Source organism: Pristis pectinata, chromosome 4 (genome assembly GCF_009764475.1).
Source record: "Pristis pectinata isolate sPriPec2 chromosome 4, sPriPec2.1.pri, whole genome shotgun sequence".
Lineage (NCBI taxonomy): Eukaryota > Metazoa > Chordata > Chondrichthyes > Rhinopristiformes > Pristidae > Pristis > Pristis pectinata.
Window position 1 is genome coordinate 94,896,314 of NC_067408.1, and position 23,134 is coordinate 94,919,447.

The 23,134-nt window shown below is 36.7% G+C and overlaps 1 protein-coding gene across 8 annotated transcripts in view; it reads left to right on the forward strand.

The window, feature by feature from the left end:
* LOC127569541 (capZ-interacting protein-like) overlaps positions 1 to 23,134 on the forward strand; it is a 57,168-nt gene that overhangs the window by 10,063 nt on the left and 23,971 nt on the right. For 2 of the 8 annotated variants that reach the window (XM_052014286.1, XM_052014281.1), the window contains exon 1: positions 5,522 to 5,753. The exons of 1 other annotated variant lie outside the window; for it this stretch is intronic. The gene's annotated coding sequence lies outside the window, so the exon portion shown is untranslated. Of the gene's footprint in view, positions 1 to 5,520; positions 5,754 to 6,010; positions 6,344 to 9,265; positions 9,399 to 14,704; positions 14,722 to 23,134 lie in introns of those variants that run through there. 5 more of the 8 variants (XM_052014284.1, XM_052014285.1, XM_052014289.1 and 2 more) reach the window with 5 other exon arrangements.

Here is a 23,134-nt window from a genome sequence, read left to right on the forward strand (position 1 = left end):
AATTGTGAAAAATTATAACTGAATAAAACACTTTCAATCAGTGACCCACAAAAACTTAGTATATATGCTTTTCAGTAGTTGAAATGAGTTGGCACAAATTAATGAATGGCAAGTTGGGGTTATTTTGGAAATCACACATGACAGTGTATAATTCATACATACCCATTAAGGTACATTGGGGTATTTTACCTTCCCCAAGTTCATTCTTCACACTTAGGTCAGTTTATAATTCCTCCTGAAGGAAAACGTACAGTTCATAAATACATGTTTTCTGCCACAGGATGTATGCTTTGGACATAAGGCAGCTTTGCATTTTGGCCACAATTACAGCAATATTTATTGCCTTATTTTTTACTGCTCAAGTACCCTAAGCCTGCAGCCTGATTTGCTGATAGCATTATACTATTAATAAATCACAACACACAATGATATTTTTCTGATTAATTTCAACAGGAAACTTAGTGATCCAAATGGATGGAGATTCAAATCGAAATACCTCTATGACAAATTTTAGTATTGATGTAGTAAAGTAAAAATGGTTACTAAGTATTTATAAAAGGAAAGAAATGTCACCAGTCGATTTCACAGGAAGTATTAGATGGAACATTCCAAAGTAAATGCCAAAAATGGGCTTGAATTATTAAATATCAATGAAAAAAACTTCTTTATTCCAAAGTAAATGCCAAAAATGGGCTTGAATTATTAAATATCAATGAAAAAAACTTCTTTATTGTAGCCATAATTAAGCTTTGTTATCAGAACATATACATATTAAGGCTAGGAGGTAACATATTCCAGAGTATTATAACTTACTCCTACAACAAACTAAACTTCAGGTTCCCAGCATTTTGAATTTATGCTTAGTTCTCAGAAGCTGTACATTATTAGCTATGCACATTTCTTGCATTGAATCCTGCTGTTTTAAAAAACAAAAGCTTCCAAGTCTATGCCATTATTAATAAAGTTGGCTTGTGATGCAGGTTTCACTGGAAAGACAGGCATGTATTGCTTATGCCTAGTCCCCAAGAGAAGGTGAAGGTGGGCCTTCTTGAAACATTGCAGCAGTTTGATATGACTGACTGGCTATAATGGAAAAAGCAATGGAAAAAAAACAAAAACAATGTTGGTGAGGGACTGGAGTTACATGTGGACGAAGCTGGACAGGGGCAACAGTTTTCATTTATTAAGGGGCATTTGTTTGATATTTACTATAATTTGATAGCTTTTTGCTAACTTTTACTAAAACCAATGTATTATTCCCAGTATTTTTAAATTAAATTCAAATTTTCAATTTCCTGTGTTGGGTTTTGAATTCTAATCTTTAAAATTATTTTTAGACCCAATTTCTTGATTTTTAGTTCAATGGTTTTAAGGAGGCCATTAAAAAAATGAAGTTGTTTGAGGAAAGTAGGGATCAATTTCCATTCAGTAGGGTGCATTGACTAATGGCGTTGTGAATAGAGGTTGGGCAAAGTGAGGAGGAGATGCACAGAAAGCCAGAGTTAAGAATGAGAGTTTTTGTTAGGTAAGAGTCTTAAGCAATATGGAGAAAAGGCAGATTACTAGAGCTGAAGTACAGATGTTAATGATGTGTTAAAATTCAGCTCAGGACAGAGCAGCAAATTGAAATTATTGCTGGTCTGGTGAAGCTGAAGAAGGGAATAGAATCATTGGTAATAATGTGGAGTTTGTGGCAGAGATCAAGGGTTACTTACTAAATAAGGAAATTGACTATCTGCATTTTAGCAAGGTGTTATAAACTTTTTATTTTCTATTATAACTAATGTGTTTAAAAAAGTTTATCAATGACTGCGCAAATGCATGTGAAGATTCTTATTTATTCACTCATTCATGGCTGTTACATTTCACCAGTTAAGGTCTAATCTGAGCTCAGGTACAGAATCACTCTTCTAATTTCTGAAGACAAAAAAGAACCCCTGCAGGCATGTGATCAAACCTGCAGTCAAATCAATTTAAAGAAAGTTTTTCCTCTACATTTTTACTGGTATGCAGCATAAACATTTTCCAGTTTAATCTATTACCCTGGAGCAAAGTATACCTAAAGCTAAAGGGGTAAGTAATATTGATATTACTCATGGAAGTTAATCTTTCCCACCTACAGAAGGCCACTAATAAGAGAAGATAATAGCACACTTTTGTTAAACTGTCATTCCTGTTCCTGTGTCAGTGGCAATCCTTTATTTTGTATTGCACTTCATGTTATTTTTCCTTTCATTTTTAGTTATATAAATATCAAAGTGTTCCCAAGTTTTACAGATATTTTCTGCTTTCGATCATTTTTCTTCCAACCAGGAAAAGTTTCTCTTTCTTCCCATCAAACTGTTTGCGTTTCAGTGATTTTTTGACACTCCACCTCCAAGGCAGCTGGATAAATATGACTTTAATTGCCATTTCTCACTATGTTAAAAAAAATTGCACTGCATCTACGTTCCACAAACATACAGTATATTTAAAATGGTCAACTATATTAAGATGTTCACCTTATTATGGAAACTGAATTCTTATGACACCAACTCAGTGAATACTACATACATTTGTTCATCCAATTTTTTTTAATGATCATGGTGGTCATTTATTAGCATAAATTAACTTCACATTACACACCAGTATTAATTCCTGAACACCTTTAATCTGCAAGGTCTATACCTTGACCTCTGACAGAGATAAAATGTCCAGTAGTTGTAAGCTCATACATTTAACGTCATACCTTTCTAATGCTGCAATAGCTTACACAGTCAATTTCATTGTTGCATTACATCAATACAGCAATACATCAAGATCTTATCTAAGTACATAGTGCACATGGATCCCGAAAATGGAAAATGTGACTCAAAGCTGTAAACATTTCTAGGCATTAATTAAACCAAAAAGCAACACAAGGAACTTATTTTACTTACATGTTGAAAACATTGCAATGATTGTTTCTGTCTTTGATTCAGATCAGATGATTGTCCAAAAACTGAGTTGTTATTGCAAAGTAAAATCATTCCTTCTCCCTCCCAAATCTTTTGACCCAACTATATCTTGTTACCTTTGATTCATGGTTTACCAGGATAAGATCCAGTGAATTCCTAAATTCTCTTTTTACCAGATATTCTATCAGGATGAGGATAAGTAAATCTGCTTCGTTATGGTGAGACATGGCTGTTATTGAGGTATTTGGATAAGTCCATATGTCAGAGTTTAGTTTTGTTAAAAACTTTAATTAATCATCCTTTCCATGGCTGTTTCCATCTGAGATGAACTTTGAGCCAATATTCATATAATTTGGTTATTTTGTTTCACTCTGGGCTCAAAGGTCATAGATTTGTACTATTTTGTTTGTCTCTGTATTGGGCTCACATTATTGGATATTCTTCATGTATGAGAGCGACAGCATGCTTCAGACTGCCTTTTTGACTGTCCTCACTTAACAGACATTTTAGCAGATAACATTTGACACCAGTAAGACTCCGGAACCCAGCTTTATTTTTCTCTGACACCCATCAGTGCTGTATTGTCTGACATTAGGTAAATCAGCAAAATCTCAAATTGCAAGAAGAAAGACTGAATCAACAGGGACCTGTATTTTCTACAAGTTTAGAAGAATGAGAGGAGATCTTATCGAAACTTACAAAATTCCTAAAGGTATTGATAAAGATAGGATGGTTTCCTTGACTGAGGAGTCTTAAGACCAGGGGCACAGATGAAGGCAGTTTATAACTGAGGTGAGGAGAAATCTCTTTACTTGGAGGTTGGTGAACCTTTGTAATTCTCCACCCTGGAGGGCTGTAGAGGCTCAGAAATTGTGTTCATTCAAGCACAGGTTGATAGATTTCTGGACATTAAGGGAATCAAGAGTTATGAATATAGTACTGAGGTGGAAGATCATCTAATGATCTTGATAAATGGTGGAGTAGGCTTGAAGTGTTACATAGCTGGCACCTTCTCTTATGTTCTTAAGCATAATTGCCTGTACTGTTTTCCATTAGAGGGCACTCTTAGTCTAAGAGACACCTGCCACACACTTCCAGCTATGAATGCCAGATGGAGGCAGACAGAAAAAAAGAGGAAGATGGAGCCAGGAGGGGGGAGTGGAGGGTGAAGGTGGAGACAGCTGATGGAGGGAAGCTGGCTCGATCTGCCTGTCATCCTTCACAGCCCCCCGCCCCCTCCTAAACTTCACAAATCACCTCTGGCCCCTGTCTCACCACTCCCCCCTCCTCTTTATACTGGCTATCTTCCCTCCCCATCTTAGTCCTGATGCAGGGTTTCCACCTGAAATGTCGACAATTACTTTTCTTGTACAGACGCTGTTCGACTCGCTGAGTTCCTCCAGTAGATTGTTTGTTGCTCCAGATTCCAGCATCTGCAGTCTCTTGTGTGTGCTATGAATGCCATCTCTTTTGTCAGATGTGTGCTCCAGTCTTTTAGCCATTTTGATATGGTGAATATGGAACCTCCTCTGTTTTTTGCAGGATTTCTTCAAGCAATTCTAGCTATTTCATTTTGAGGGGCAGCCTGCAGAAACTATCTAGGGGCATGATGACTGTGATCCCATTGTGGGCCTGCCTATTTGTGGTTCACCAGAGACCTGTGCAGCACTCTGCCTATGAGTTCATCAAAGATGTGTCTGAGTATTTAAATAATGTTGAGTTTGAGTCTTCAGTGTTATTTAAAGCTGTTTTATCCAGCACCAGTCATGACTCCGATCAATATGTTGACAATTTTGCCAGAAACTAATTCTGGGTGTTCCACTACTGTTGGCATCAATTGGGTGAACTGAACGAAAAGTAGCACTGGGCTTCACATAAATCTGACTCCAGTAAGTCCATCCTTATTAACCTCTGGTGCTAACTCGTTCAAAAATGTGCGCAAGCGATATATTAACATGAATTTCATCTGCACAAATATTTGTTGGGGAGCGTCCAATAAAGAAAAGAATTCCATTTAATGCAAAAACAAATCTGCTGGAGGAACTCAGTGGGTTGAGTAACAACTGTGGCGGGGGGTGGGGGGAGAAATTGTCGACATTTCGGGTCGAGACCCTGCATCAGGACTGCATCCATCCAGCATCTGCAGTCTCTTGCGCCTCAAATTTCTATTTAGTGTTTGGTCTCAAAATGCCTTCCATTCCCAGGGCAAATATAACCAAGTCAAAAGGAACAATGAGTGGCTGGAATAGAAGTAAAAAAAAGATCCAAATCAACAAAGGTAGAAATACCCTAAAAGTTTACAGTCTTCAGATTTTTTCTCTGTTTCTCTGGGATTTGGTTCTATTATTACACTAATATATTTTCCCTTCTTTTGCCAACGGCATTTCTAATAAACTCCGTAATCGCCTCTGTGCTACCCTGCCTTCAACAGTGACCAAAACCTACTAACTCCTGCCTATGGGTCATCTCAGTTTGCCGATCATATCTTCACAGCAGTGCGTTTCCTTCGATTGGCCTAAATGCTGAGTAGTTTCCGTTCAATGGCTTCCTTCCAGCAAAACAAACAACCGAACTTCTCGTGTCAAAAACGAAAAGAGGAAGTGCTCAACGGTGCAGAGAGCGTTGAAACTTTGAGAAAGACCAGTGACATCAAGCGTTACAATTTACTGTTTGAGCAGATAAACCAAAATTACTAATGCGAAAGTACCACGAATGAAATTGATTCGCAAATACTTAATTCTAATATTTTAAAAATAGAGCCTCGGTTATGTACTCCTAACTGCAGCGGCTGGTAAATATAGCTTACATCGTTATCAGGTGAGGTCGAAAAAATTTAAAACATTTTTCTCTTAACTTTTAATGGTGTACATTTCATGAATTAATAATTGCATACTTTGCCGCGGGTAGTGTAACTGTTAGGGACAAACTTTGATCAAAAGCCAAAACTGTGGCCACTTTACTCTGATAGGGAAAAACGCCTCGCTAAGAATCTGACATGTACACGCTGTTCAGAGGAGACCAGCAACTGTCTCTTTGAGGAAGACTTCTCTGACTGCATGCTTACTGGTTTATACTCCACGGGAGCGACAGCTAAGAGTAAAGTACTGCGCTATCCCACAAACACGAAGTTAATTTTGCAGATTAGAGATATTTATATAGCCAAGCTGTTTGGGAGTTGACTCTGATTTAAAATACTCAAGGCCCCCCTCGTGTCCGATGGTAGACTTGCCTGCTGGATCTGATCAAACTCTGACCACAGTGTTGTGTCATTGGGATGAGTGTGGCTCTGAGAGAGTGGGTGTCCTGACAGACTATGAGCTTGTGATCTGAGATAGAACACCACAGCAAGTTCTCTCGGGCAACCCTACGCAAAGACAATTTGTTTGTAAGGACTGGGGGATACGGAGGTAAGGTCAAACTAGCAGCAGTATTGCAAGATCCCTGTTGCCGAGAAATGTCTCCGTTTCATTGCTCGGAGACTCTGTTGGTTCAATTTCTTGTGAATTCCATGTCGCTCATGCCTGTCGAAATAAGTGATCGTGTTCCACTCGGCAAATTGTTTATTTTAAACTGCCCTTAGTATAAGTTGCACGTGAAACCATAATTTTAATAGACATTTGGGTTCAGTTGACGTTGGTAAATGCAAATCTTCAGTGCAATTTTGGATAACTTTTCCCCTATCATATTTAGAAGTGAATGCGATGTTAGGAGTCAGGTAGATTGGTTGACTGAAATGTGATACTTTAAGATTTATTCTTCTCCCTTTAAATTGACACGGATAAAAAACATGTATGAACTGGTATGCAGGCTAGGGTGTATTACTAATGTACAATGTGTTTAATGATCCCGCAGATCTAAGGGGGAAATCATACATATTGCAATTAAAATATTCATAATACGCGAAAATAATTTGCAATTAAAATATCATAGAAAACAATTAGAGCATATATTTACATAAAAGTTTATGAAGGAAAGTAATTCTGTCCATATTTTCGATTTGCTTCTTACATAATTAGATATGTTTTGTCATCAAATGTGATACCGCGGATATTGTTCCATACTGCCCAATAATGTTGAGGTCTCTTCCTGGTCATCTATTCCCTGTTAGTTTTAAAATCTCATTCTGTGCATGCGCTTAATGCTGAATATTCCTTCCACTGATTGGAGAAGGAATTAACAAAAACGTTAACGGTGAGATCCCAACTATTGAATAATTCATCGCATTCCATCAATATACTGTTGAAGGAGAAGTGAGAGATCTATTGGCCTGTGCTGAGTTGTGCTTTCAGTGGCTTAATTGCTCGGTTGCAACATTGGTGTGATACAGCCCATTCAAATCGGTTTGATCTGAGATTCATTCTTGGGCCTGTGTTGAATGCGCAAATCTCAGCAGGGTCAGCAAAGGGTTGTTCTGGCTGGAGACACTAATGGCAGCCGGGGATCCCCATTCCTAGTTATTACCGAGTGACTCCTGCTGGAAAGTGCATGTACATGAACATTGCATAAGCATACGATTGGACATGTCAGGAATGCTGCATGTTGATAAATCGTTTGTTGGCATTGATTACTTGGGCATGAGGAATGGTCATTTGGGAGAGCTGCTGTTAGCAGTGGAATGGAATGGAGTGGAATGGAATTCCAGCTTGTTACTGTCATTATAAAGCAACGCTGTTTGCCTTACTTGTTATTTTTCTTGCTCTTAATCATCTACACGTTTCAACAAGTTTAAAAGCAGATAAAAGTTGGCCTGAATAGGCTGTGTGACATTTCAGGAAATCTTAAATTTTATCATTGTACAGTACTATACTGTGGAACTGGCAGGTACAAAGCTCTTGTATATAAACAAATCATTCATAACAATAAGAATGCTTATGAAGAAAACCAAGATATGCTGTGCAAAATACATCTGTATTAAGATTATTTAATTTTGTTATTATCAAACCTTTAACTGTGACAGTCAAATTTATTCACAGCACATACTGGGAGTTTAACACTTAAGCGGCCCAGAAATTATAGTAACAATGATTTTGGTTATTTCATCATAACTTTGGTACTATTCTGTACACAGTTAATAGGAATAAAGCTGTAAATATAGCTAATAATAATTCCATCTGCAGTTAGAAAGGATTGGTTAGGAGAGTAAACAACAATGTTCTGACTTTGTTTGGGGTTAGCAACATTTGAAGTTCAGTTGTGATTTGTTAGGTTGTAGCTTTTGCTTTTACTGAAAATGTGAGAGATCAGTGTCCCTGTACATAACCAATCTTTCTTCACATAACCACAGAATCACATTGAGTTAGTATCTGCTGTGTAAAGACCACTTGTTCCATTTGTGAATTCCTGACTCCTGTTACCAAAATTCAATTGAGACAATTTTCTACATTCCTGTGGTCCAACAACCACTTCATTCACAGAAGACACATTTTATTCTTTTAGCATATTTTAACATACAATTAAAAATATACAAAACTTAGGAATATTTCATTATTTCAGGCATTAATTAATATTAAGCCTTATGGAGCCATTCTGTAATTCTCCCTACAGGGTACACATCTCCTAAAGGAATATTAATTCAATTCCATCCCACACACATCTCAGAGACTAAATCTCAAGGAATTATAAAATGATAAAGCACAGGATCTACAGACCTAGTCTTTTCAACCTTTCCTCATAAGATTAGCAGCCCATTCCAGATATTTTTGTAGTAAACCTTCTCTAAACTGATTCCAATACATTAACGCTCTTCCTTAAACAAGGAGACTAATACTGTACATGGTACTCCAGTATTTCTAAAATGCGCTCCTTGTGCATCACTTATCAGCATCAAATTTAATGGATAGACAAAAAAATTATAGCAGAAAACAGACTCGCATCTCAGGGCAGAACATCCAGCACAATTGAATATAGTAATAGTGTTTCTGTCTATCTGCACTATCGCTTTAAATCTTGCTTCCATTCCAATATGCGATTGCTGAAATCATGTAAAACATATGGCAAAGAAATTGGTACAAAAACCTAAAAGTAAACCTTGAACATAAACTCTGAATTAGGAAGTTATAGGTGAACACCATTTAAAAGTTAAAGATGTAAAAAAGTATGGGTGCAGTTCCTTTGGTACAGTGTTGGGAGCACAGCCTGGGAGTGCAATGGAATATAGTATATAGTTCACATTATTTGAAACTCAGGTGCCTGATGAGGTTGTGTGTTTCATGGTACACAAAAACCTTACAGCAATAGTTAAATATGGAGGATCAGAAGATGGCAAACCTTTGGGGGCTATGTTCAACATGATAAACTGAATGGCCTCCTTCTATGCTTTATCATTATAGGATTCTGTACGATGAGTATCTGAGCATAGCATCACTGTACAAATCTCTCAAGCATTCAGAGGAGGCTTCATTGCACCCATTTGCCCACAGCCATATTAGGCAGGGGACTGAAGACTTGTTTCAACAATCATTGGTGAGCACAAAATTTAAACCTGCTCTAATTTTACCACATTGTTGTCCTGTCAGGGTGGAGAACATAATTGATTATGTGTATGGTGCCATTTGTTCACCTCTAGACACTATGGTGTACCTCAGTTGCATCTGCTTATATTACAGAGTTTAATTCTAACTGAAATAATTATATAAATGACAGCTTCCTGAGGAGTACAAGTTTTCTTTAGAAGACATTTGAATGAATGAAACATTATTCAGCAATTTGAAGATAATTGACTTATTAGAGCTATGGTATCCAAGTGGAATGATAACCTACATTTGTTCTGTACAACCTTAAATTTTCCAAGATAGATTACTACAAGAAAGCATATAGACAAATGAGGGTCTTACTGAGAAGGAATCAGGTGGTATAGCAATGCTTCGGATTCTTGTAGCAATCAAGATGGGAGCACTACAGTAGATTTTAGGAAAATTAGTAAATGTGCTGCATTCTTAACTGTTCCATGGACTCTGCCTCAACTTGGGCTTTTCAGAAAAACTAGTGGTGCCATGAAAGTTCAGGGAAAAGTCTGTACAGCAGAAAAACAGCTACTGTAGTCAGGGATGTAGAACCAAAGATGATGAGAAAGAAGGATTCTGCAAACAAGTTGAAACCAGCCTTGGCTTCTTGTTCCAACCTAACTACAAACACTTTCACTGGGTGTGTACAGAGAAAAGAATCTGCTCAACATAGTGTAATATTTTCAATGGAATATAGGCTTCCACAGGTTAGTATCAATCGACAACTCAGAAGGAATAGCAAGCAGATTGATCCTCGTTTTAGTCACCCTGAACTTATAATCAGCCACCTTAGCACTTAAATATTAATTTCATTCAAATAATAGGGCTCTCTTAACTATGAAATTGTGGTCTACTTGAAGATTCTTTTTGTCTGAATAGGACAGAATGGACATTATAAATACTAAGCACATTTCTAAATGTATATATTATAATGCAGTTCAGTATTTGTACATAATCTGCAGGCATGAACAAATCATTGTAAGGTATGGTGCAAATCATTACATTAGAGCAACTTAGTACCTCTTAAGTGGTCTGCAGATATGCTCAATCTCTTCAGATCTCATACCTTTGACGTATTTTCTCCCACAGATGTTGTCTGACCTACTGAGTGTTTCCAGGTTTTTCCAATTTAATTTCAGATTTCTACTATTAGCAGTATTTTGCTTTTGGATTATTACTTTACACAACTCTCACAATACGTTCAGACAAAATGTCTCAAGATACAAATTTTACTATTTTCATCTTATGCAATTTTGTCTTTTTTCTCTGTAAATCAGTCCAATGACCTGACTTTGTCTACTTCCTAACTCCATGGTGCAAAGAAATATTCCTTGATGTCTGTTTAAATCTTGACCACAACAACTCCAGATTGGATGTACAGTCCTATCCTGTGTAAAAACTTTGCTCTAGTTTACTTTTTCTGTCTCATTTATGTTCTTGCTCACCCCTCTGAAAAGTCCACTCATCTCCCTCAAGACCCTTAGCTAATGAAGTCATAGGTCAAGGACTATAGCATTATTTTTAGATGAGTGAATTGCATCAGCTTGACATAATTAGTCTTATTAATTCAGGATGTAAAATATTTTTTAAAAAACCTGCAGATGCTGGAAATTCTGCAACAAAACCATGAAGTCTTGGAAACAGCAGGTCAAATAGAAAATTACTGCCTGATCTACTGAATGTTTCCAGCATTTTCTGTTTTAACTCATGATCTCACCTCTTCAAAACAAATTAGTGAAGTCCATGATGTCAGTAGTCCATCTGTTCTGCCATTTATCCACTGCTTGCTTAAGATAGGGCCATTCAAACCATTATGTCTGTGCAGGTTTTTTGTAAACTTAAATCTGTTACTCTGCTCTTTTCCCACAGCCCTTTATTTTTCCCCTTCTCAAATGTATATTCAATTTCCTTTTGAAAGTTACTAAATATGTCTGTATCCAATACCTGTTAAGCAAATGTATATTAGATTTTAGCTGTTCACAGCATGATAAAATGAATTTCTTATCATCTCCCTCCGTTCTTTCTCAAATTACCTTATATCTTGTTCTCTGGAAAAGCTTTTCTTTTGTTTAAGTATGCCATCTTAATATATATGACTGTTGTTTTGTGTTTGATACAATCAAACACGAAATAACTGTCATATTTATCACACAGTGGTTAAGGATTTTCTCTTTGATTATGAAGCATGTTTGGCTGTTTTGCTATCATTCTACAAATGAAACTAAATTGCATGAAATTGCTTCAATCTGCTATTTTGGCTGGTGGTCAATAAGATCTCCAAACAAAAAAGGTAGTTTCATGAAATGTAAAAAAATACCTGTTGTAGGCAATTTGAATCAATGTGAGGTCAAGAATAAAAATATAATGGAAATACTCACCAAACAGTATTTGCAAAGAGAAAGAGAATTAGAGTAATAGTTCAGGGTGCTGACCTTTTATTTGAAGTAAGTGTGTTTCCTGTTAGTTCATCAAATAAGGACTGATGGCATTTAGTGATTAGTTTACAGCTGAAACATCTTGCCTTCAGTCACAAGCATGTTAAATCTACTGACAAGCCTCTGGGGAAATGAATATTGTTGTAAGTCTCTCTAAAAAATAGTGTTTTTTTATATATGGAGAAGCTACTGCAGTTTGTGATCATAATGATTTCAAATTTTTTTGTTACTAAATTGCTAGCTATTTTCTAATGTTGTGCTACTCTTGAACAGAGTAAAGGGAATGTTGCGTAGTTTATTTTATAACATTTCTTGTTGTTTGTCATTTTATCCAACATTTAACTACATACAAAAGAAATTAAACAATTTACTATTTGCACTTTTAAAGAAGTACATTTTTCTTGATTGGGAACAATTTTCTGTCTGTATGTTGTGTGTGTATATGTAAAATGAAGTTTATCTCGGGATCACTATCACTTGTTCATGTCAACTGCACCATTATTCTGACTCCACTCCCTTGTAAAGATAAAAGATTTCCAGAGGCTTTTCTTGAAATCAGTCTGCCTTTAAATATTTGTAAATAATGAGTCCAATCCTTTCTGGATAATAAATTAAGCAATAAAAAAAGGCATAGCATTTCTTGGTTCTAAATTAGAATACTTAACTTTTTGAAAGTATACATAATATATAAATACACTACGTTTGAAAGTAAAAGTGATAATCTTTCTTAAATGTAACAATTGACTGGTATAATGATCAGAAAGGTATCTGTGGAGTGTATGAAGAATATAGTGCAATATTTCCAAGTAATATGTTAAATGTTTGAACATTTTAAGAATAGTTTTAAAACTTTATAATATCTTGGTTTTGTTTGGAAATTTATGACTTTAAAAACACCAATAAAAACAAATCATGAACAGACTGACCTAAATACCTAGATTTTGGCACACCTGTGTTGTCGGCATGAAAGCAGGTGCCTGCAAGTGCAGAATGGCAGTCTGAATATACACACACGTTCCATGTCAGAGCTGTAGCTCTTGCCATCTTGCTACATAACTAAAAGCAGTTAAAGAGACGTATAGGACCCATGTTCAAAACAGATCTAAAGCAATTTTAGATATGCTGACAGGAGCCTAATGCATGTTTTAGGAACCTTTTGCAAATTTGATTTTTCTTGAATGTAGTTGCAACAAAATATTATAGGTAAAGAAGTGTCATTGTCAGCTTCCCTCTTGGGCACTCCCTCTGGACCAATGGTGATGAGTATCCATTCCGGTTCTGAAATCACTGAGGCCAAAGTGGGAATGGCAGACTCTTTCACAGATTGGGCAGGAAATTCCTGATGAGACTGTGTGTGGGTTGTTAGAAAAGTGGTGCACTACTGCCATTTACATGGAGCTTGCCTATGCTCCTAACGTGTTCTCAGTGCTTCTTCTCCACTTTGAGCAATCATGGGCTAGGGATGTCTAGGAGTCAGTGGGGTGGTTGTATTTTCACATGGAGGCTTTGAGCACATCTTTGAACATTTTCCTATGTCAGCTTGGTAATGTCTTTCCCTGATAGGGGTTGGAATTGAATCTTTTTTCAGGAGTCTGGTATTGGGCATGCAAACAACATGGTTTGCCCAAAAGAGCTGATTGGATGTAATTTGGGCCTTGTTACTGGAGATGTTTGCTGGTGAAAGGATGCTGTCATTGGTGCATTTATTCTTCCAGTGGATTTGGAGTATTTTGGGGAGATGATGGTTTTAGTATCTTTTCAGCACTTGAAGTGCCTGTTCTATGCAGTGCAAGTCTTGGAAGCATATAGGAGGGCAGGGATCACTACAATACAGTAGACCATGAGCTTTGTGCTAGGTTTCAAGAAAATGTGGTCTACATGGACTAAAATCAAGATAATGGTGAAAATGTCATCAAACGCCTCATTGGTTAGAGTTACTTGAATGCTGAAAACGAATCCTCCTGATCACTTCCTTCCCTCCTTCTTAATTGGAAATGTTCTTGATGTCCAGTTGCACAGGCTGGTTTCTAGACTAACGTGCCATCTGGTCCATGTTTGCCAGTTTTATATAGTTATTCATTGCATGTAATGCAGGTGTTAAATTTATTCCTTGACATCCATGTTAAAAGCTACCTGTGTTATAAGGGAAACAAATGTTTGCTTAATTTCCGTCTTGTGGAATATGATAATATGCAAAGTATTTCCAAAACCACAATACAAAGAGGCCTGTTATTTCAGTCCTGCACTGTAATTTCTTAATCTGCTGGGGACTTTCATGTGTCCATTGGAAATATAGAGTGTAATTAGTTTCAAGTTTCCATATCTTGGATTTGTTCTATCTAAAAGTAAGTTGTACCGGGTATTGCTTTAAAGTACTCAATAGGATTCAATTCTCGTGTTTAATTTCAAAATTGCCACATACTTCAACTTTTGAGCCTTGCAGCATGATTTAATTTCTTGCAAAGTGAATTATGAAATAGTTCCAGTTTGTGCTGGATTTCCAGATACTTGCCAAAAATTGCACTTTCCCATTTTATACATCTGGTATTAAATATTTATTGACATCATGTAACAACACATTCCTTTCCAAAACAACATTTTAGGTACATTTATTCTGAAACAGGAAAATGGAACATTGTTCATAATTATTCCCTTTTCAGGTCAGCTACTTTTTCTTCCTTTTGCTAAAAGAGTGTGACACCACAGATTTTAATTTCCAAGTCACGTTTTGACCCGCCTTTTGGACAGATGTAATCTTGCTTTGGAGTTTATACATGCTGTGCTGCAGAGCAGTACATAATTTTTTAACTCACTTGAGAACAAATCTATGAGTGTGAATCTTGTCCAGTAAGTATAAGAACAGTGGTGATCAGAGAGAAGGAAAACTTTATATATAGTAACTTCTTTAATGTAGGATAAGAACAATTACATCAGTTAAGATTGTATTACTGGAACAATATAACTTGAGTGAACCTGTTGGAGTACCTGAAGCTATATCTTCATGAATTATTTACGTAAAAGTTGTGTAGGTGCATCGATTAGTTTTTGTGTATAAATGACTAGATCATTGAGTAACTCATTGTGATGGACACAAAAAATTGGCCTGGAAACTCTTATGTCAAGAAAACTGCTGGTGTTTTTGTGCACAGATCACCTCTGTTATAAAATTCTGTAGCATCAAAGGCCTGTGTTATTGTTGGAGGCAATGATTTGGCCTTGCATAGTTCGTGCACACAAAATATTTTCTTCACTCTGCCATTGTGAAGTGAGCAGAGGAGCTTGGGTAGATTTGAGCATTGTTGGGGGAGGGAGGTCACAGAAGAAAGAGGATTGAGAGTTGAAGCTTTATTTGGGGAGTGGGGGATTTGAGTAACTCCAGGAGTTAGGTTGGTGATCAGGGGGATGAGTTCATGAACAGCTGCTGCTGGAACTGGTGATCGGAACCAGAATTATGAAAATGCTGGGAGGGAAAGTGTTAATTTTGTCCCTAATGAGGCCACAATGAATGGTGGCATGTGCAACATTGAGGACAATTTGGTTTTAAAAAGTCAATAATACTTTGTCACTTCCTAATGTACTTTTTCATCAATGGGTTATTTTTGAACTTAATTCTGTAATCTAGGTAAACATTGTTGGCGATGGAAACTTTATGTGAAGCTACGTATCACAAGCAGTGGGGGGAGAAAATGGATGATTGGTTTATGTTGGCATTCCAAAATGTCTCTTTCTAAGCAGGCTTTTGGAGCTTTAGCTTAATATCTCATACAAACAATGGCGCCACATCCTTAACCTGAGGTGATATTTCAGTGAAGTGCCATGTGTTCAAGTCTGTTTCAGGATTTCAGCCAGAAATATTCTCCAGTCTACTTGTTTATGCAATTTCAGTTTCCAATTTACGTTGGGCCAGCTGAACTTGGCCAAGCAACAAGCAGTCAGGGCATCCCTGGATGGAAAGGGAAAACAAGTATCTATCTAAGAAAATTTATCTTTAAACTTGCTTTCAAAACTTGACTGTGATTGATAATTATTGGGCTTTCTTGAAGTTACGGCATTTAATTTGATTTTTTGTACATGTTCAAAGGGAACTTGAGGTGCAAGTCCATAGCTCCCTGAAAGTGGTAACACAGGTAGATAGGGTGGTAAAGTATGCTTGCCTTCATCAGTCCGGGTGCTGAGTATAAATATCAGAAAGTCATGAAGCAGTTGTATAATACTTTGGTCAGGCCACATTTTGAAGTCTTGTGTGCAGTTCTAGTCCCCATGTTATGGGGAAAATGTGCAGGCTTTGGAGAGGGTGTAGAAGAGGTTCACCAGGATTTTGCCTGGATAAGACAGTATTAGCATTAAGGAGAGAGTGTTTTCTCTGGAGGGTCAGAGGCTGAGGAGTGACCTGATCAAAGTATATAAAATTATGAGAGGCATAGACAGGGTAGATAGTCAGAGTCTTTTTCCCAGGATGGAAATGTCAAATACTAGAGGGCATAGTTTTAAGGAGATTTACAAGGCAAGTTTCTTTTTACACAGAGTGGTAGGTGCCTGGAATGCGCTGCCAGGGGAGGTGGTGGAAGCAGATATGATAGCAATGTTTAAGAGGCATTTAGACAGGCACACGAACAGGCAGGGTATTGAGGATATAGACCACATGAGGCCAGATGTGTTGTTTAAATTGGCATCAACTGCCCTCCAGTTTTTAAATTACACTTATTATAGATGTGCTGCCTTTTATAAATAGACCTTCCCCAACAGTCTTCCTCTGTGAAATTTTCCAAGCCTATCTATGGTGTTGCTGCTGGCTGTGTGAGAATGAGGTGATGAAATTGTACCAGCACAAAACTAGAACAATATATGACTTGTACATATGAAGAAACTGGTTTTATGCCTTTTTGCTTAAATGCACCATCCTCTACACAGATGCACAAATAAGTGGCACTGAAACCAGAGTGATGCTATTGTGAGCAAGAATGAGGCTGTAGTGTTTGATCCCTCATGCTAATATCATAAGTATAAAGGCAGAATAGATTCATATTGCTGGGATGAAAGCTTTTGGAATGATTGAACCAAGGTACAATAAAGCAAATGTGTCTTGTTTGTTATCAATGTAAGCATATCATTTAAAAAAAAAATGATGGGGCAAGATAAGTCCACAGACCACTATCAATGAAGTCCTGCATATTCTTTTTAAAATCAACCATGGATATTTAATCATCTTCTTTCACACTGGTACAAATAATGTCTTAGAATCACAGAATCTTATAGCTCAGGAGGTGTCCTTTCACCCTATCAAGTCCTTGCCAGCTCCTCGAAAGAACTACAAACTTGATCCGATTGTCACTCTTTCCATATTCACCTGTAAGTATATATGGCAAAATCCTGATTGTTATTTTCCCACCCCGGGTATCATATCATTTGTATCTTCTGCCCCAGAGCATTCAACATGATACTTCCTCCCTATGTGTGCAATACTTAAATTAAGAACAGAGCTCTGAGCTGTTACTTAATGCTGCAAACTAATTCTGTCATTGCTCCACTAATAAGAGTGGCTCTGTTATTGAATATTTGTTTATCTTCCAAGTTCAAATCTAGACTTCTGATTTTGGTCTGAATCAGAAGGTGCTGAAGGCAATTTTTTTTATAACTTGAATGCTATCAGTGATGGATCCAGGTATGTTTGGACAGTGATGTGAATGTTTACCATCCTACTACTTCCCTCATGCCCTATGGGCCTGGTCTTTGGTTCCTAAGTTGTAAATGCTGCAGGGGATAAAGACCACACTAATAAAATGTCAAAATTGAACACAGTTTGTGTGTTTAATACACGATATTTGTTATTTCCTGGAAAAAAAAGTGCTCAAAGAGGACATGGCGATGTGCTGATACTCAGTGCACTGTGCTTGAGCAGAATGGCTTTGAGACTGCAAAACGTTATTTTGCTATACTTAGTACATAATGATATAACTCATTAATGCCAATATGAAACATAAGAAGCAGTCAAATACTAAAGTTGTACAAAAGAATCATTTGATCCCAGGTTATCTCTAACTTCCCTCATTAATCTATCAACTAGACTGCTCAGAATCAGGTTTATTATCACTGACATATGTTGTGAAATTTGTTGTTTCATGACAACAGTATAGTGCAAGATATAAAAATTACTATAAGTTACAAAAGTAAATAAGTTGTGCAAAAGAGGAATAACAAGGTAGTATTCATGGGCCGTTCAGAAATCTGAAGGTGGAGGGGAAGAAGCTATTCCTGAAACACTGAGTGTGGGTCTTCAGGCTCCTGTACCTTCTCCCTGATGGCAGTAACGTGAAGAGGGCATGTCCAGGGTGGTGAAGGTCCTTAATGATGGCTGTCGCCTTCTTGAGACACTGCCTCTTGAAGATGACCTCTATGGCGGGGAGGGTTGTGCCTGTGATGAAGCTGGCTGAGTCTACATGCAATCACCTCAGACAGCCTAGCCTTGCCCTTGTCATATCTGTCCCTCCCCACCCTCTATAGCATAAAGCTAATTTGTTTTCTCACTTTCCCAGTTCTGATAAAGGGTCTTCAATCAGGAAATGTTAACACCTTTTCTCTTTCCACAGATGCTGCCTGACCTGAGTATTTCTAGCATTTTCTGTTTTTTTTTGTCTTCCAGCATCTGTAGTTTTTTTTTAAATAAAGTGGCACTTGAATGATTTTTTCGGGTTTTTTGTGCATATCCATTCATCAGGTTCTCTCCTGTAAATGTGTGTGGTTTTTTTTGTGCCTAAAAATCATTTGTTAAAGTTTCTGCCATCATACTTGAGAAATCATTCTAACTTGAACCAATTTGCATTTTTAAGTTCAGCTGCAGGGTAGAATGCTACCTGGCATTTGCCTTCAGGAAATTATGTTCTTTATGCAGTAACACATTTGATAAGAATGTTTGTACCCTAGTTCTTCTAAAATTTGCCATATGATCTCAGACCTAGAGAGTTGTGATGCAATTCTTTTAGCACATTTAGAGGAAGGGACAACATTTTTGAGTAGGGCAGACTTCTGTTTTTTTTTGTTTGCTCAACACTTTTTTTGTTCAGATTTTTCCAAGATAACAAGTTACCACTACTCTGAGCTAAGTAGATTGCAAGACCTCAAACTGAAGTCATAGTATCTTGCACAATTGCATTCTGTTCCAAGGCTCTTCACTTCCACCAACTCTATGTAAGAGACTAAATGTAGAAACAGCTGTTAACTGGGTGGATACAGCAATTTGTATGAAACAATCACAGACCTAGCAATACTTGCTATGTAACATTGCTATGGTTTTGAGAACTAACTTGGCCATACAAAACTGTATAAAAGAATAACTTGATCCCAATTTATCAGTCTTACCAAAACACTCCCAGTTCAGGATGTTCCACTGGGAGAATGGTTTGACCTGGACTGCATATTCCATTTCCGACAACTTGTTTCCCCTCAATCCCTTTAGAATCAAACTTTTTCCGTCAGTTGCTCATATGTTTAACAGCCTAGCCAAGAACTGAAGGAATGTTGGGAATGAGAGTGGTGGTGCTTAAGTGTTTGGTCACTGTGGGATTCTGATTTGTGTTGTTCTGATTAGTAGTCCCAGGCTCTTTCAATATAGACTGCTGGATTATATAACAATGTTAAATTTTTTAAAAATAAAAATGTGAAATGCTACTTGAGTTTTAACAATGGGGTAAAATTAAAACACATTTCCCCCTTTAAGCAATGAGTTCTTTCATAATTTTCACATATAAAGGCAAAATATTGTACTGATTAATTCAGTTTATATTGTACAAAAAGGAAAACTATAAATTGCCAAAATTAGACTGTAATTCATGACTGGATCGACAATGGAAGTGATAATTTATCATTTAGAAAACAGCTTCACAATGCTATAGCACAGAAGTAAACCATTCATTTTATCAAGTCTTTCAACAATAATTTAAATATTTCCAATTGTACCCTTTTGAATCTATTGGTTGACATTTGGCCCATAACTCCTACACAACAGATCGGCTAACATAAAGGGGAAAAAACACTAATTCTCCCTTTAATCTGCTCTGTGCGTGTATTTGGAACACGTTTTTAGAATTAGGCCAATAGTTGGAAGGCAAAGGCTTAGCTAAGTTGTATTTTGTTCTAGTTTCCATTGTTGCATCCAAAATGTTAGGAAGTTCATCTTTCAGAAAGAATAACATTAAAAGCTTGTTAAAACTGAATTGAAGTATTTAATTGACATGGGTCAATTAAATCCAAGATTTATCTTAATTTGTGGTAGTACCTATTATGTTAGCTTGGAAATGACGGATACAATGTCAAGTTTTTCCACACACAAGGTGGTGGTTATGTGGAATGAGCTGCCAGTAGAGGCAGATACATTTACATTGTTTGAAAGACACTTGGACAAGGATGGATTAACAGGATAAGGGTCTAATGCAGGCAAATGAGATTCACATTGACAGACATCACAGTTGGCGTGGGTGAGTTGGGCTGAAGGGCCTGTTTCTGTGCTGTACAGTTCTATGACTTTGTCCCTACTTAAATTAAGCAATAACTCAGGCAATGGTGGATTTTGGGGGAATATAAGGATGTAACTTCTCTTTGCTCCAATAAATGTGTTCATCTCCACATGCCCAACTCCAGGTGACAGTGCAAACACTTCCAGCCAACTAATCTATCACATACCCTGTATCTGTCATAAATTTATTCCTTTTTGTATATGTGAGCATTTTATTAATTTCATTTAAATTTTGCAAATATGGACTTCTTTGATGTCCTCTTGTGTTCATGTCCATTCACTCTATATGAAATGATCTGTGTTTGAGTGCATAAGCTACCAGGTGGATGGAGGTTGTGATATGCTTAATGGGAGTTTGGTTAGATTGAGTAACTGCCAGGAGCTTGGTTGGAATTGTCACCAACCAAGAAATTGGTAAAGAATCATTGGGCACTTTTAACTAAACTTTGTGAACCCTTCAGTTGGATTACAGATTTAATTATTTGAGTTGTTTGTCAACAGGTCCCTTAGAATTGTGGTAGAGCATTATTGTAGGGAGATGCAGATTGAACAATGTTCAGAAGCACAATTGATCACTCCCGCTCTCTTGGGGTTCATTCTCTGCCATCTACAGAATAGCAATGGCCTTATGGAAAGAACATGACTTGATATTTAAAACTGCAGTAATTCACACAACTTACTTAGTTTCAGTAAACTCTTAGTCTGTTGGGTTATCTCTGAGCTGCTTGGTTAGTGGGTTGTTTGGATGCCTATTGCACCTTTTGATTAAGAATGTAATCTGCATTTAAATGCATCTACTTTCAGCACATAACATGTACTGAAGGATTAAATTTTTAATGAAAGTAGTTTGACTTTCTTAAGAAAGTTTTCATGAAATAAATAAGCATTCTATTTTGAACTAATAAGTATTCACTCAAGGTGCTTGTAACACTGCTGTCAGAGGATTCTATATAAGAGTTAACTAAATATTATAAAATTATACTGATAGTGAATAGTTATCAAATGGTAATAAAGATAATCTTGAAGTACTTTAAGTGTGATGGCTCTGATTGTAAAATATTACTGTTTCCTCCTTCTTAAGCTGGACAAGTCTTCAGGATATTCACAGCTCTTAAATTGATGTGTAATCATGACAATGTAAACCTGCAAGCACAAATTTGTGACTCTGAATACCAGCTTTTGGTTGTATTCAGATCTATCATTGGGAAGATTTGTCAATTCTCAGCTGAGCTTCTGGTCGAGGTATCATTAGCTTTTGGGTGCTTCAAGTATGGACACAGAATAACTTGACCATTACGTCATTAAGATCAAAGTAAGGTGTCCACCGTTCAGAGACTATTACTTGCCTAGAAATGAGGAACTACACCAATAATTCTCTGCCCAATGGGAAGAAAATTAATTCAATGAGGCCTACTTTCTGAGCATAGGTTACAAACAAATAGCCCTGTTTGCTGCGACAGTGGTCTCTTGCATCAGAGTGGGTATTGTCCTTTATGTGCCTCCACAACTGAAGATTTAGCTCTTGAATCTAGCTCTTTAAATGTATGCTTGTAACACCTAGTAAGCCACAAACTGCATAGTTTTCACATTTATGTTGTCAGTAGGACTTAATGTATTTTTTTGTGTGGCTTAGCTTTGATCACTGTATTTGAGTTTCAACTTTGAAAGAATTGTCACCATAAGTGCACGATAAAAGATATTTATTAAGGAATTTGCAGAAAATGTAAAATATTCTTTTCTAGGTAATCATCTGAACATAATTACCTAAAGTAAGAACTATTTTCTCTTGTAGAACATATCACAGATCATTCATGTTAAAAAGGGAACAATTTGAAAAGGGAATCCAAAAATCCTTTTACATATTTGCCATCAGACAATGTTGAGCTATACAGTAGGAAAACAAATGTTGTCTATTGTTTCACAAAGTAGGAATAAGACTCTTACCAAAAAAATGTTTGAAAACAAAATGCAAAAATAGGAATAGAAACTGAATTTCCTCTGTTCAGAGTCCTACGTCAAATTTAGTAGAACAGGAAGCTGAAATCAGTAGCTTCTGCTTTGTATAATCTGTCTCCTCTTATTATCTGATTATTGTTATTTCCTTCAATCGATCTAATTCTGGAATCTGCATTTATTTTGCCTTCATAAAGCAACTTTTTATCACTTTATTCCACCTATTTAGCTTGAGAATTAAATGAGTATACAGAACTACCCCAGACTAGAAATGCAAGTAAAATTTGCAGTTCTAAAGAAAATGTATTGCTTTTATAATACTCTCAATTGATTAATTTTGCATGGTTGTGTGAAGAAAAGTGTTGTTCCACTGGAGAAAACAATTGATGATAACATCTGTGTGATATCACTCGCAATTGACAGAAATGTTACTGACTTTAGCAATGAGCTCTATTTCTCTTACATTTCACTTTTTGAAATACTTGAAAATTAGAAACAGCAAGAATGTGTTTAATCAGTCATGGTAAGTCATTGTGCTTACTGTACCTGAGAGTTGTGACGTTTTGTTTAGTATGGCATATAATTAATTTGCATTGGAAATAATGAAGACCCTAGAAGCAGACTTCCAGAGGACTTAGACTGGTGAAATTATTGTTTATTTGGTAGATGATATTTAATGGCAAGAAGTATGAAGCAGTAGGAAGAATAAGGAAATGAATTATCATGTGAAGTATGACTTAGTAGGCCACTTGATCCCTTCAATCCAGCTCAGTGATTCAGTAAGATCATGATGGATCT